The sequence below is a fragment of the Gallus gallus genome, chromosome 1 (genome assembly GCF_016699485.2).
Source record: "Gallus gallus isolate bGalGal1 chromosome 1, bGalGal1.mat.broiler.GRCg7b, whole genome shotgun sequence".
NCBI lineage: Eukaryota > Metazoa > Chordata > Aves > Galliformes > Phasianidae > Gallus > Gallus gallus.
The window spans coordinates 50099-60670 of NC_052532.1; the positions used below are offsets into that span (position 1 = coordinate 50099).

The window sequence follows — 10572 nt, forward strand, 5'->3', positions numbered from 1 at the left end:
TTGCAGTAATTCTGCTGTTCCCCCGCAGAGCGGTTCTCGCCCCCGCTGACAGCGCCGCGGCTCTCTGCTGCCCTCCGGTGGTCGCCGAGCGGTACTGCAGGCACTGCCCACCTGCGCGGTGCACGGGAGCGCTTCTGACAACGTGGCTGTGCCCTGCGGGAGAGGCTGCTTACCTGCTGTGCGTGGCGATGTGCCCGAAGCCGTGAGGAACCGCCACGTTAAAGTAGCTCTGTGGTCGGGAGTGGGACGGGACAGATGGAAAAGCCTATTTGCTCCTAGCAAGCTCGGCAGTGCTTGTCTCTGGGTGATCGTGGAGCCGCTCCATGCAGGTCCGGGGAGGATGCGGTGCCGGGGCCGCTCCACGCCAGTTCCGCGACCGCGAATCTCCGAGCTTAGTCGCGTTCCACTGCCGCTGAGAGCGCTTTTGAATGGCTGCGGGACGGTGCAGGGCGAGGGTGGAGGGCGATGCCTGCCAGTCCACCGCGGCGACGGGACTGGATGCTCATCCAAAATCTGTGCCGCCTGCGCGTCTTCGAGCGCATGTGTGTTTCGACTGGAGGGCTTCTCACCATGAAGTTTGGCGGATTCGCTGCGCAGAGCGGTCAAAATTCCGATACGCTATTTCCGCATCCAGGTGCGCATGCCTCGTGCTGCCTGCGGCACCAAACACACACGGCCGCAGTTCCGCCGATTGGCCACGCGGGGGCAGCAGAGACGGCGGAAACAACCCCGAGCGGACTGATGCGGATCCGCACGGCCGTCCCCGGCGATCCGTTCTTTCTTTCGATGGCAGAAGAAAAACGCAGTTAGGAGAGGAAGGAGGGGAGAAGGGGAGACAACGAAGAAAACCAAGAAAAACTTCGACAAACCCACCAAACCCATGCTAAGTGCTTCTGATGTGGAAATTTATGTGGAAATAAATAAATAACCAGCAAATTGCTGTTGTGCATTTTTTTTAATTATTATTATTCCTTTTTTTTCAGCCAGCATCGGAGGTGATGAAAAAACATGGTACCAATTAGACAGATGTGTGCAGCAAAGCCAAGGATAGCTTGGAACAATTAATCAGAGCAACGCAAAACAGCCGAGCAGCTCTTAGAAGGAACATCGCAGTAACAGCCTCCATACCCGACCTCACCACCCTGAGATGCCGCCCAGCTCACCCAAGGCTCAGAGATATCCACCGGATGGGTTTCGATATTGAGTGATTTGCTGTCAGTTCTCTCATTCACAGCCGATGCCAGGATTGCCGCAGGGCGTTCTGACCGCGGGCACTGCAGCTGAACTGTCTCAGTAGCAGCGGGATCCCCAGGCACAGGCTCAAGGATTTCAGTCTACTTTTGACCCAAATGAGGAATTAATATGAAGCACGAGGTATGTGTAAGTCATCATGAGGCACGGTGCTCAGCATCACTTTTGGGAAACAGATAATGGATTTGTCATCAAAATCAAAGGGAGTTCTACACAGGCAGAAGGAAAAGAACGGTCATTTCTTTCAGTATTTGAAGTAAGCAAGTAAGCAATCCGTGACAGAAGCCATTCCTAGGATACTGCTATGGGAAACAGCAGCAGAGAAGAAAGCATCCACATTTCCCTGAACTACGGCTGCAAGGAAAGAAAGAAGAAAAATGCATTTCTTGTAGACGTGACCTGTTAGAAGGCAATCAACCCCTCACGCCTTAAAAGCATTAAAGAAAAAATACAATGCACAGAGTGATCTCCTCCAGCAATACGTGTATCTGGTCCAGGCAGCACATGGCGCCACTCTGTGCCATAAAGAATGAAAGCCATAAGCACCGAGCTCCAAAGCTCCAGCCAAACCAACCCAACGTGTCCATGGACAGGCAGGATCCTTAAGTAGGACAGTCAGTGAAAGCATCCAACAAAGCAGCTGATTCCCAGCCTTCTTGTTTCTTTCTGAACATCCAGAGGTCTCCCTGTTGGCTTCACCTCTGACCTGTAAAGCCTGAGCTTGCAGTCCCTTGGAAGCCCTTGTAAGCAGAGAATTGAGACTGGACTGGATTTAGGAAGGCGTTGCATCAGATCAAAATTAGTGCCTCCCTGAGGGATAAAGCACAGGGCTAAAGAAAAACAGCTGAGTTCCTAGAGAACAAAGTTGATTGGTCCATACCTGAAGGAAGCAGAACAGATGCCGATGGGCTGCCAGCCTTTGTTCCCTCTTCTACTCGCTCAAAGCTTTCAAACCTCCCTTTTGCTTCTTGTACTGCTTAGAAAGTTTTTTGCTGTGAGAAATGACATCCTGCAAAGGACAGAGAGGGACAGATCCCACGCTTAAGTATTCCAAAACCAGCAATACTGGAAACAGTTGCAGCTGAGAAGCCACTTTCTTGCATGTGGAAAAGTCAGAGGCAAGGTATGTCTGGGGCTGATGAAGGGGAACATCATCTGTTAGAGCACCGAGTTCTCCATGGCGTCCCTGAATTCCTGACTTTGTTGAGAACCCCAGGACAAATTGCTCCGAGCAGAGCTGGCAGCGTCCTGTAGATGCTCGAAAATGCCTCTCTTTCTAAACTGGGCTGTTTTCTATTTTGCTGCCTCGCTGCCTCCCCGTACTCTGAGAACGATGGCACTTTGCTGCCAGCATCAGCCCAAGCGTTGGAGCCTCCTTCGGAACTGAACCTTACTGCCACAGGTCAAGCTGTGCGCCGCGCTATTCAGGACCAAAGGAAAAGGTGACCAGAACTTCAGCTTGAATGAAAAAGGGCACCGCTGCATCAGTGATACCAGACAGCAGGCCAAGCAGCAGCCAGTGCCAGATAGGATTAACAGCAGCGCGTCTGAACAGCTTCTGACAACACCTGGAATTTCTTGTGCAGAATAAATCACGACAGAAGCCGACATTAAGGGATGAGGTATCAGCCTGGGGTAGCCCACGTTGCTGAATGTGTTGCAAACTGTGGTTCTGTTTCTCAGCAGCAGCAGCACTATCAGGAATTGAGTTTTCCTTCAGCCTCAGCAACTGTCTGCTCTTGGCACCACTTTACCAATGTCATCCTGACTGACCTTCATAACTGCCCTGATGTTATACATCATGCTAGAAGTATTTATTGCAAACACAGATTCAGTGCATGTTGGTGTTATTCTTTCAGCAATACTCACTGGGGGTTTTGTCCTCTTCTCGTGCTTTGTTTGCTCAGATAAAGGCTTGAATTTTTACAGCGTCATTTCTCCAGGACTGAAGAACAACAACAACAGCCATTTCAGCTCCTTTAGGGAAGAGTAATGAATCCATTGAACGGCTTCTTATGTGGCCTCTGAAGCACCACAGGTGATCTCTGTAACGCCTTCTGGTTTGATACAGCCTGGTTACTAATTGAATCTGTAGGAAAGAAACCAAAATAGGTCAGACAAAAGGCCTTTCCATAGTTGTTGCTATCCAAAATGTTTACCAAAAACAAAACAAATCAACAGGGAGCCTTTGCTACCTTCACTCCAGTCCTGGTGTGCTCGCAAGTAACCCAGTTTGATATGCCTTCCGCTGCTTATAGCCACGGCACTGGGACCAAAAACAGAAGACAAAACCTTACTTTACTTTTCAAATAAAAGAGAAGTCATTACAATTCTAATTCTCTGATTAACCTTTTGCAGTTGTGCAGGTCCATCAGTCTCAGCTGCAGCTTCTGATCTGGCCTTCTCTGGTCCTGATTCAGCTGGAGAGAGAACACAAGGGCATGGGCTATGCAGACCATCCCCAGCCGGCTGCAGCAGTGCCTCCTGCCAGCACTCCCTTTCCCCACAGACCATTCCCATTGCTCAGACGGGAGCCCTGGGGGACAGAGGAAGCAGCGTGCTGGGATTCCTCCATCCCGCTGCCAAATGTATTTGGCATTTTAGGGGTGGGCAGGGGATGGCAGGAGCACCCTTGGAGCTCTGTGTGGGAGGGAAGGAAGCAGAGATGCAGCTGCAGGCAGTGGGCTCTGGGCTGGAGCAGTGCAGCCAGGCACAGCCGCACAGCCCACAGCGTGGGCACACGGAGGAAGCTTGTCCAGCTGACAAGCTGCTTGTACAGCAGCTGAGGGCTGGGGCTGCCCTTACCAAGGATTCTACAGGTCTGCATGGATTGCACCATTTGCTCGAGCTCTTCTCACTGCAGGAGCTCAGAAGTGAAAACAACCCCGACCCAAACAAGTAATGGCAATACACACACAGATACACCTGTTACAGAATGTGGCACTCTGTAGTCCTCCCAGAGCTCGTTGCTGCTTTTCAGGCTGCTCTGAAGGTATCCTGTCCTTTCCCTCTTCCTTCCCCCTGCACTGGCCCAGTGTTCTGCTGCTACTGTCACCTGATAACCACATAAAACACTTTCCCAACACACTGAGTCAGACTGCATGCTACCACTAATCTAAAAAAGAGTGAAACAAGGAATATAATATTATGTATGGATACCAAACTCCTACCTGCTTGAAGACCAATAGTCTTCAAAACTCCTCATCTTGGAGTAACTCCTGAGCACAACCTGGGCTCCTGGGTTCAGCATCAGCTGTGCCTGTGGGATATTGGATCTGAGTCTTCAACTTCCACCCCGAGTTGTAGAGTGATCCAGGACACCAAAAAGGGCCTGACTGTTCCTTCCAAAACAAAATATATTAGCAGAAAATACAAAAATGAAAATGTTAAACATCAAATTCCCTCCTTCCCTCCAACTCAGAGGCATCCATGGCGTTTGCTGTGCTCAGAGGGCATTGCTCTGAGAGTGCCCATCCCAGAACAACACCCTGCCCGCCCGCAGAGCTCCTGTGAGCAATCCGTGTGGGGGAGCAGCCCGAGGCTTCCCCTCTGCGTGCGCCAGGGCCGCGAGGACACGGGAATGGATCCCAGATGCCGGCCCAGATGATCGGCTGCAATGCGCATATCGAGCCTCTCTCCCAGCGGCAGCACAACAGGGCAGCCCCCTGCAGCTCCTCCTGCCCAGAACGCCCCCAGCAAAGCGTACAGAACGGACACTGCTCCAAGGAGCGACGGAGGACCGCCGTGCACTCCGGGTAAGAGAAGCGCGGGAATGCGAACCCGCGCGGCGCTGCGGAGCGGGGAACAGCAGCACGCTCACAGCCGTGCCCGCACGTCCGCTGACAGACGCACAGTGACCGCCCTCAATGACTGCCTTCAGTGACTGCTCTCCTACCTTTTCCGTCCCGCGCCGCAGCGCTGCTCTCTCCCCGCGGCGGTGGCGCCTCCCCGCCCGTTCCACGGCCGCTCAGCGACGCTGCACGGACCGGACCGCCCCTACTTCCGCGTTTGTGTGCGCATGCGTGGTACCGCCTAGCGAACAGCACACCGTACCGACGGGACTGACGGCACTGAGCGCCGGAAGCAAAGCTGCCCTACTTCCACGTCTGCGGGCGCGCGCCTTGTACTTCCGTAAGAATCTTTTACCATAGAGACCGGCGGCGCAGAGCAGCAGCGGTAAAGAAACGCCACTTCCGCATTTCTGTGGCGCGCGGGTTGCTGCCTAGCAGACGGGTGACCATAGAGCCTGGAGGACTGGAGACAAAGGCAGGCGTTTACTGGAGCACGCGCAGTAGCGATTGGACGAGCAGATGCCATACATCCGGAAGCCGCGGTTCGATGCGGAGCGGCCTGGCGCTGCCGGACAGCGGAGCGGACGGGGCAGCGGGAGCCGAACCGGCCCGTTCCCGGGGTTCGCTCGGGCACGCAGGACGGAGCTCCGGGAGCCGGAAGGCGTTGGGCGCTGACGCAGCTCCTGGTCTGAGCTGCGGGGCTCGGGACGGGGAGCTGGGAGCACATAGAGCTGTTTTTAAGGGGCGCGTGGGGCGGCTGCTGCTGCATCCGTTCTCTTAAGGCTGAGCGCGCTCGCCGACCGGCGATCCGTTGATTCTTTCTGTGCTCGGGAGCGTTTTGCCGGGAGGAGCTGCGGTTTTAGCGGAGGGTTCGGCTGTCTCCGGATGTGCTCGGCCGCGGAGCGAGGATTTGGGAGTTTGTAGCGATCAAAGCTTTCCGGAGGCAGCCAAACGCACTGCGGAGCTCCTCGTACCCTCAGGGCCTCCTGGCACCGCCCGGAGAATCCTCAGGCACTTTCCCGGGGCAGCCGCCCCCCGGTCAGACACCACCAAAGCTCTGCTCCTCCAGGCCCCACCGAGCCTTCCTGCGGGGCTTCCAAGGGCCCGCTGTAGAGACTGAGGCACTCTACAACACTGGTGGAACCCGGTGCCCTCTGATGGGACCTGAAGATCACCCAGGGCCTCATGGTGATCTCCAGAGACACCCGGACACGTCCCAGTGCTGTTGGAGCACCTGCTGTCTGCTCAGTGCCATTCTCGCCTCCCCCAGCTCCAACAGCACACACACACACGGGGCAGAGCCATCCATGCCATGTACTCACATCCCATCCTCCATTATCAGGAGCTGCACCCAACCACACGCCCCACCTCCAACAACAACAGACATCAGCTGTAACGAATCAGGAAACTTTATATACCTGGAAAAAAGTCCCTCCACCCCAAAACCATCTTAATTAAGGAGACTCCTTGTGCCACAACACCCCTAACACTGACTGCAGTAGCCCCTCCATGACCAAGATCAATCCCTGGAGCAGCTCCTCACCCCTCCATCCCTGCAGAGCCTCAGGCTGGACTTGCTGTGATCCACAGTGCTCCTGCAGCTTGGCCATGCTGTTGGATGATGTGGTGCAGCCAGGTGCCTGACATTGCACAGCACCGTGGCAGCCCAAGGAGGCATCACATCGTGTTTCCTGGAAGATGGCAGAGCAGAGCAGGCCTCAGGCAGCCTCCACTGGGAGCCCGCAGCTGCGGCCTCAGCCCAAGGTGCTGCAGGCGGAGCATAAGCCCACAAGAGCTCAGCCAGTCACGTGGGTTCCCTCACTGCCCGCATAGTAGAGCCCTGCAGGGACAAACAGGTTAGCAGAGTGGTGGCCACCAGCCGTATGTGGCCACCATTATGGCCAGGTGGCCGTGACCCCATGATGATAACTCATCATGGCCAAACTGCAGGGGTCGGGCTGGAGACCCAGCACAGGGCTGAGAGGATGTGGTGGGTAAGGGTCAGCTCCATTGGGGTTCCTATGTGGCCTTCAGCGTGTACCATTACACCTCTGCATGTCCTTGGGGTCCCTCCATGGGGGTATGAGTTCACTTCAAGCACAATCAGTCCTCTGGAAGCTTTTATGTAGCTGTGGGTTCCTACACTTAGCCTTAGGTTCCCACCATAGGACCTAAGGATCCCCATGAGCAAAATCAGCTCAGCAGAAGCTTCTATAGGGCCATAGGGTTCCCACGAGGGGGTCCTTTCACACAGGGCACAGCTCCTATAGGAGCTTCCACTGGGCCTTGGCATCCCCAGCATTAGGTTTTGAGCTTCCCCCGGCCAGGCTCCTTCTCCACAAGGTTCCCCTGGCTCCAAGCATACCTTAGCCCGCATGGTGATGCTAAGCAGGAGGTGGAAGCCAGGCCTGGAGGGGTGTGGTGCACCATGGGGGCGCAGCGAACCCCTCTGGCAGCCCCAGAATTGCAAAGAGTAGGAAGACAACAGGAACTGGTGGGGTCTTGGCAGGGAGACAGAGGATCTTGGAAAGGTAGCTGCTTCCAAGATGGCCGCTCCACCTCCAAAATGGCAGTGATGATCCCACATTGCTGGACCATGCAGGGGTTCCACCAGCACTCCACAGGGAGCTTCCTTGAGCTGCACAAGGCAGCGCGGCGGGACGATCTTGGTCGAGGTTTTGACGTGGTGGGCTCAGCCACGGGGGGGCTGCAGGCCGGCAGAGAGAAAGTGCTGGGGCTCACCAGGCAGGATGGTGACTGGCAGCGGCGGAGTGGTGAAAGGACCCCACAGTGGAGTATGGGAAGCCAGCAGGGTGGCCCTGGGGAGACGGGGGCATTCGTGGGCACAGGGACACCCTGGGTGCCCACAAAGCATACCACCAACCCCCCCCCTGCACCACTCACCTGTGGGCCAGACTGGGGGTGGAGCCTGGAGATGGGGCTGTGGGGGAGAGGGGCGGGGTCAGAGGAGAAAGGCGAGGCTGGAAATGGGTGGAGTCAAGAGAGCAGTGGGGAAGCCAAGGGGCGTGGCTAGGGAGTGGGCATAGCGATCAGGGGTGTGCAGGGGAGGGGCTCTGGGCAGGGGGCACGGCTACAGGCACAGGGATAAAAGGGTTGGGCTGGATAAATACGAAGGTGAGGTGTGCAGCTAAAAGGGATGTGGTTTAGGAGCCTGGTGGTGGGCACAGCTGGGAGAGGAGATGGCACTGGCAGCAGATTTGGGGGCTCACCCAGCCACGTCGGGGTGCTGCTGGCCGAGGGGAGTTCCAGTGAGGCCAAGCGGCTGTATTATGGAGGGGGAGCACATTTGAGGGGAAAAGACACAAATCTGAGGGTGTTCCCCCAGTTTCTGCAAGAGGGCAATGTGGGAGCCCTGCTCACCTCACCACCTGCCCACTGAGCTGCCGCCGAGGCTGTGGGGTGACTGGAGCAGACAGAGACCTTTTAATGAGGTTCCTCTTGAAATTGGGGGTAAGTGGGTAAAATGAGGGGGGGGGCTCTACCTGTCGTTGCTGGGGAAGTGATGCCAATGGGCCGAGGAGTGCTGCTCCTGCATGGAGAAATATGGGGTGCTGATTGTTGGACCCTCTGCCTTTCCCCAAAATTATGCTGCTTGGGGCTCACCTGCTCGACCGCCACGTAGGGGAGACCTGTGGGAAGAAAAGGAGTTAAACTGGGAAAAATGAGAGTAAAATGGGGAGAAGTACAGGAATAACTGGGAAAAGGGAGCAGAAATGAAGGGTTAATTTGGTAAAAGAGGGTGTTAAATGGGGAAAAATGGGTAGAATGGGTAAAGGGGGGCTTAAATCTAAATCTGTCTAAAGGGGGCTATAAGGATGGGGACAGATTCTTTAGCAGGGTCTGTTGTGATAGGACAAGAGGAAATGGTTTCAAACTAAAAAAGGAGAAACGTAGATTGGATATAAGGAAGAAGGTTTTTTTACAGTAAAGGTGGTGAGGCACTGGCAAAGGTTGCCCAGAGGGGTGGTGGTATCCCAACCCTGCAGACAACCCCGGGCAGGGGATGGGGCTCTGAGCACTGATGGAGCTTTGGGTGTCAGTGCAGGGAGTGGGGCCAGATGGTCTTAGAAGGGCCCTTCCAACCCAAAAGATTCTATGATTCTAAATGAGGAAAAATAGGGAGCTAAATAAGGAAAAATGGAGGGCTAAATTGAGAGAGGTTAAATGAGAGAAATTGAGAGTTAAATATAGGAAAAAAAAAAAAGAGGTTAAATGAGGAAAAAAGCAGGCTTAGGTGGTGAGGAAAGGGTGAGCATTAAACAAAGGAAAAAAAGGGTGACCTCAGCCTCCCGCAGGTGCCTCCGCAGCTCCCCGTTCTCCCTCCGCAGTGCGTCTGCTTCCCTGTGGGAAGCCTGAGTGAGGCTGTGGGGGGGCACAGGGTGCCCCCAGGCAGTGGCACTCACCTCTGCTTGGAGTCCAATGCCCGGCGGGCATCCCGCAGTGCTGCCTCAGCCCGATGCACTGTGTCACGGTGGGAGGCAAGCAGCAGGTTCACCTGTGCCTGCTGGAAGCGCCAGGCCTGAGGGGAGAAACTTGGGGTTTATTGTATTTTGGGGGTGTTTACAGATGGTGGGGAGCCCCCTGAGTGTGCTCACCTGAGAGATGTGTGCCAAGTGCTGCCGGGCGATGGCAGCGGGACTCTTTAAGAAGAGTGTCTCCTCCAGCTGTAAGTTGGGGGGGGGGGGGGAACGGGCAGAGAAGGATGACATGGCCAGGTGCCTTCAAAGTGGCAGCCCACTGGGGTACAAAATGACAGCCTGTGGTTGTAGGGGGAAGGGTGTGACAAAATGGCAGCCTGCAGGTGTGTGTATGTGAAGAGGGAGGTGCAAAAGTGTGTCCTCTGAGTGTGTGGAGAAGGTAACCAAAATGGACCCTTCCAGGTGTGTTGGGGGGTAACCACGATGGTCCCACGGGCACTCACCTGCTCTGGGATGGGGAAGCGACGGCACACAGCAGCGCAGATGGGGCACGGCCCTGGGGTGTGGGGAGGAGGTTGAAGGCCCCCAGATGGTGGTAGGTGGGGCCCACCCCTCACCTCTCCCCTCCAGAACAGCCCCAGCCTGCAGCCATCAGGGCAGGGCAGAACAGGGGTTGTTCTCGGGGCTTAAAAGATGTGGGCCTCTCTGTGCCTCCATTGTGCGTGGGCTAAAGGTTAGGATGGGTCCCTATGGGCATTTGGTGAGGTTAAAAGTTTGGGAGCCCCCAGACTGTGGGGACAGAACACGGAGCCCCTCATCACCACAGCTGTATGGGGCTGAAGGCCCAGGGGGGGCCCTTTGCTGTTATTCTGTGGGTTAGGAGTTGGAGTTCCCTTCCTGCTCCATTCTGTGAGGGGCTATCTGGGGGACCCCTACCTGCACCCAGGCAGGCCTCGCACAGAACATGCCCGCAGCTGGTGACGGAGAAGCGGGTACCGTCCTGCCGGTAGCAGCGATTGCAGTGGAACCAATCCCGGCCGGGGGGGGCGGCCATGGCGGGGAGCGGCCGCGGGAGGGGGCGGAGCTCCGGG

At 55.7% G+C, this 10572-nt stretch overlaps 2 long non-coding RNA genes across 34 annotated transcripts; one reads left to right on the forward strand and one right to left on the reverse strand.

Annotated features, from left to right (window-relative positions):
• Window positions 1–115: 115 nt before the first annotated feature.
• Window positions 116–3587, forward strand: LOC124417607. The gene is made up of 2 exons (XR_006939949.1): window positions 116–202; window positions 635–3587. It is a non-coding gene; the product is annotated as an uncharacterized LOC124417607 (long non-coding RNA).
• RNF212B lies at window positions 937–10556 on the reverse strand. 33 transcript variants are annotated; one of them, XR_006939925.1, is made up of 16 exons: window positions 10418–10556; window positions 9985–10037; window positions 9659–9727; window positions 9467–9582; window positions 9344–9404; window positions 8667–8692; window positions 8546–8592; window positions 8424–8466; window positions 8273–8325; window positions 7947–7983; window positions 5147–7861; window positions 4422–4592; window positions 3601–4306; window positions 3447–3517; window positions 3121–3340; window positions 937–2260 (listed from the first exon to the last, which is right to left on the reverse strand). It is a non-coding gene; the product is annotated as a ring finger protein 212B (long non-coding RNA). The 33 variants fall into 33 exon arrangements; XR_005839921.2 differs by lacking the exons at window positions 7947–7983; window positions 8273–8325; window positions 8424–8466 and having other exon boundaries at window positions 937–1605; window positions 2132–2260; window positions 3601–3671; window positions 4167–4306; window positions 4422–4586; XR_005839928.2 differs by lacking the exons at window positions 7947–7983; window positions 8273–8325; window positions 8424–8466 and having other exon boundaries at window positions 937–1460; window positions 2132–2260; window positions 3601–3671; window positions 4169–4306.
• Window positions 10557–10572: the final 16 nt, after the last annotated feature.